Source organism: Bufo bufo, chromosome 1 (genome assembly GCF_905171765.1).
Source record: "Bufo bufo chromosome 1, aBufBuf1.1, whole genome shotgun sequence".
In the NCBI taxonomy this organism is placed as follows: domain Eukaryota; kingdom Metazoa; phylum Chordata; class Amphibia; order Anura; family Bufonidae; genus Bufo; species Bufo bufo.
In genome coordinates this window covers 308,696,903-308,702,197 of record NC_053389.1, presented here as the reverse complement: position 1 = coordinate 308,702,197, position 5,295 = coordinate 308,696,903, and positions in this window count along the sequence as shown.

Genomic DNA, 5,295 nt, shown 5'->3' with positions numbered 1-5,295 from the left:
CCCCATTTCTGAAAGTACACACCCTAAGGTATTCGCTGATGGGCATAGTGAGTTCATAGAACTTTTTATTTTTTGTCACAAGTTAGCGGAAAATGATGATTTTTTTTTTTTTTTTTTTCCTACAAAGTCTCATATTCCACTAACTTGTGACAAAAAATAAAAACTTCTATGAACTCACTATGCCCATCACGAAATACCTTGGGGTCTCTTCTTTCCAAAATGGGGTCACTTGTGTGGTAGTTATACTGCCCTGGCATTCTAGGGGCCCAAATGTGTGGTAAGGAGTTTGAAATCAAATTCTGTAAAAAATGACCAGTGAAATCCGAAAGGTGCTCTTTGGAATATGGGCCCCTTTGCCCACCTAGGCTGCAAAAAAGTGTCACACATCTGGTATCTACGTACTCAGGAGAAGTTGAGGAATGTGTTTTGGGGTGTCATTTTACATATACCCATGCTGGGTGAGATAAATATCTTGGTCAAATGCTAACTTTGTATAAAAAAATGGGAAAAGTTGTCTTTTGCCAAGATATTTCTCTCACCCAGCATGGGTATATGTAAAATGACACCCCAAAACACATTCCCCACCTTCTCCTGAGTACGGCAATACCAGATGTGTGACACTTTTTTGCAGCCTAGGTGGGCAAAGGGGCCCATATTCCAAAGAGCACCTTTCGGATTTCACAGGTCATTTTTTACAGAATTTGATTTCAAACTCCTTACCACACATTTGGGCCCCTAGAATGCCAGGGCAGTATAACTACCCCACAAGTGACCCCATTTTGGAAAGAAGAGACCCCAAGGTATTCGCTGATGGGCATAGTGAGTTCATGGAAGTTTTTATTTTTTGTCACAAGTTAGTGGAATATGAGACTTTGTATGAAAAAAATAAAATAAAAAAAATCTGCATTTTCCACTAACTTGTGACAAAAAATAAAAAATTCTAGGAACTTGCCATGCCCCTCACGGAATACCTTGGGGTGTCTTCTTTCCAAAATGGGGTCACTTGTGGGGTAGTTATACTGCCCTGGCATTTTCCAGGGGCCCTAATGTGTGGTAAGTAGGTAAATGACCTGTGAAATCCTAAAGGTGCTCTTTGGAATATGGGCCCCTTTGCCCACCTAGGCTGCAAAAAAGTGTCACACATGTGGTATCGCCGTATTCAGGAGAAGTTGGGGAATGTGTTTTGGGGTGTCATTTTACATATACCCTTGCTGGGTGAGAGAAATATCTTGGCAAAAGACAACTTTTCCCATTTTTTTATACAAAGTTGGCATTTGACCAAGATATTTCTCTCACCCAGCATGGGTATATGTAAAATGACACCCCAAAACACATTCCCCAACTTCTCCTGAGTACGGCGATACCAGATGTGTGACACTTTATTGCAGCCTAGATGCGCAAAGGTGCCCAAATTCCTTTTAGGAGGGCATTTTTAGACATTTGGATACCAGACTTCTTCTCACGCTTTGGGGCCCCTAGAATGCCAGGGCAGTATAAATACCCCACATGTGACCCCATTTTGGAAAGAAGACACCCCAAGGTATTCAATGAGGGGCATGGCGAGTTCATAGAAATTTTTTTTTTTTGGCACAAGTTAGCGGAAATTGATATTTTTAATTTTTTTCTCACAAAGTCTCCCGTTCCGCTAACTTGGGACAAAAATTTCAATCTTTCATGGACTCATTATGCCCCTCACGGAATACCTGGGGGTGTCTTCTTTCCGAAATGGGGTCACATGTGGGGTATTTATACTGCCCTGGCATTCTAGGGGCCCTAAAGCGTGAGAAGAAGTCTGGAATATAAATGTCTAAAAAATTTTACGCATTTGGTTTCCGTGAGGGGTATGGTGAGTTCATGTGAGATTTTATTTTTTGACACAAGTTAGTGGAATATGAGACTTTGTAAGAAAAAAAAAATAATAATTCCGCTAACTTGGGCCAAAAAAATATCTGAATGGAGCCTTACAGAGGGGTGATCAATGACAGGGGGGTGATCAATGACAGGGGGGTGATCAATGACAGGGGGGTGATCAATGACAGGGGGGTGATCAATGACAGGGGGGGTGATCAATGACAGGGGGGTGATCAGGGAGTCTATATGGGGTGATAACCACAGTCATTGATCACGCCCGTGTAAGGCTTCATTCAGACGTCCGTATGCGTTTTGCGGATCCGATCCATCTATCAGTGCATCCGTAAAAATCATGCGGACATCTGAATGGAGCTTTACAGGGGGGTAATCAATGACAGGGGGGTGATCAGGGAGTCTATATGGGGTGATCACCACAGTCATTGATCATGCCCCTGTAAGGCTTCATTCAGACGTCCGGATGCGTTTTGCGGATCCGATCCATCTATCAGTGGATCCGTAAAAATCATGCGGACGTCTGAATGGAGCTTTACAGGGGGGTAATCAATGACAGGGGGGTAATCAATGACAGGGGGGTGATCAGGGAGTCTATATGGGGTGATCACCACAGTCATTGATCATGCCCCTGTAAGGCTTCATTCAGACGTCCGGATGCGTTTTGCGGATCCGATCCATCTATCAGTGGATCCGTAAAAATCATGCGGACATCTGAATGGAGCTTTACAGGGGGGTGATCAATGACAGGGGTGTAATCAATGACAGGGGGGTGATCAGGGAGTCTATATGGGGTGATAACCACAGTCATTGATCACGCCCCTGTAAGGCTTCATTCAGACGTCCGGATGCGTTTGGGGATCCGATCCATCTATCAGTGCATCCGTAAAAATCATGCGGACATCTGAATGGAGCTTTACAGGGGGGTAATCAATGACAGGGGGGTGATCACCACAGTCATTGATCATGCCCCTGTAAGGCTTCATTCAGACGTCCGTATGCGTTTTGCGGATCCGATCCATCTATCAGTGCATCCGTAAAAATCATGCGGACATCTGAATGGAGCTTTACAGGGGGGTGATCAATGACAGGGGTGTAATCAATGACAGGGGGGTGATCAGGGAGTCTATATGGGGTGATCACCACAATCATTGATCATGCCCCTGTAAGGCTTCATTCAGACGTCCGGATGCGTTTTGCGGATCCGATCCATCTATCAGTGCATCCGTAAAAATCATGCGGACATCTGAATGGAGCTTTACAGGGGGGTGATCAGGGAGTCTATATGGGGTGATCACCACAGTCATTGATCATGCCCCTGTAAGGCTTCATTCAGACGTCCGGATGCGTTTTGCGGATCCGATCCATCTATCAGTGGATCCGTAAAAATCATGTGGACGTCTGAATGGAGCTTTACAGGGGGGTAATCAATGACAGGGGGGTAATCAATGACAGGGGGGTGATCAGGGAGTCTATATGGGGTGATCACCACAGTCATTGATCACGCCCCTGTAAGGCTTCATTCAGACGTCCGGATGCGTTTTGCGGATCCGATCCATCTATCAGTGGATCCGTAAAAATCATGCGGACGTCTGAATGGAGCTTTACAGGGGGGTGATCAATGACAGGGGGGTAATCAATGACAGGGGGTGATCAGGGAGTCTATATGGGGTGATCAGGGGCTAATAAGGGGTTAATAAGTGACGGGGGGGGGGTGTAGTGTAGTGTAGTGGTGCTTGGTGCTACTTTACTGAGCTACCTGTGTCCTCTGGTGGTCGATCCAAACAAAGGGGACCACCAGAGGACCAGGTAGCAGGTATATTAGACGCTGTTATCAAAACAGCGTCTAATATACCTGTTAGGGGTTAAAAAAAACACATCTCCAGCCTGCCAGCGAACGATCGCCGCTGGCAGGCTGGAGATCAACTCTCTTACCTTCCGTTCCTGTGAGCGCGCGCGCCTGTGTGCGCGCGTTCACAGGAAATCTCGGCTCACGCGAGATGACGCCTATTGGCGTTAGCGTAGCCTGGGGGAGCCGCCGCAATGACGCCTTTCGGCGTTACAGTTGCGGGAGGTGGTTAAGCAGACTGTGATTGTCTATTGTTGTGACTTAGATGAAGATCAGATCACATTTTATGACCAATTTGTGCAGAAATCCATATCATTCCAAAGGGTTCACATACTTTTTCTTGCAACTGTACATTGTGGATGCAAAGGGAGTCAGGTAGTTTCAATCTAAAAGACACTGGATTAATGATAGCAATAATCTCGTAGGGTCCAACAAAACTTTCTGGACACCCCTTTCAAGGAAAATAAACCCCCTTAGAGTGTCTCTTATCAGCTTGCTCCTTCTGAACTTCCTGGGCCTTTTCCAGGTTCGTTTGAACCTGAGCCCAGACTGTGCACAGTTCTGACGTAAAACTATCTGCCTCCGGGTTGAGTGAGGACCCAGGTTACAGAAAAATGGAGATACCCCCGTGGACGAGTTCACCTGATTGTTGATGGCAAACTCCGCCAACGGAAGGTATCTCACCCACCGGTGCTAATTGTCGGACACATAACATCTCAGAAATTGTTCAACCGTCTGATTCAACCGTTCCGTCTGCCCATTGGTCTCAAGATGGAAGGCTGATGAAAAGGACAATTACATTTTGCATCTTTGACAAAAAGGCTTTCCAAAACTTAGAAACAAACTGAACACCCCTGTCAGAGACAATATTTTCGGGAACTCCATGCAAGCGTACAATGTGGTCAATAAAACAAGGAGCTAGAGTCTTGGCATTAGGGAGATTAATCAGAGGGACAAAGTGCACCATTTTACTAAATCGGTCGACCACTACCCAAACCACTGACTTCCCCTCGGAGGTAGGAAAGTCAGTAATAAAATCCATGGAAATATGCCACCATGGCCTGCATGGAATGGGTAGGGGTCGTAATTCACCAGCAAGACACGTTCTCTGAGTTTTAGATCTGGCACATACCTCACAAGCAGACACATAAGAACGGACATCTCTAGATAATGTGGGCCACCAGAAAGACCTAGACACGAGTTCCTTAGTGGCATCGATACCCGGATGGCCGCATAAAACAGAGTCATGGCACTCACCCAAAAGCCAGAGACGAAAGTGCCCAGGCACAAATAACTTATCTGAGGGTGCCCGTGCAGGGGCAAGATGTTGTGCTGAAGCGATTTCAGAAGAGAGGTCTGCAGATACTGATGCCAAAATGATATTTGTCGGTAGGATGAGTTCAGGAGGGGTGTTAGAAAGCTGGAAGGCACAAAAGCTTCGGGACAAGGTGTCCGCCTTGACATTCTTACTTCCTGGCCTGAAAGTAATAGAGAAATTAAAACGTGTGATAAACAGGGCCCACCTGGCTTGCCTAGGATTAAGGCGTTTAGCGGCTTCAAGGAACAATAAATTCTTATGGTCA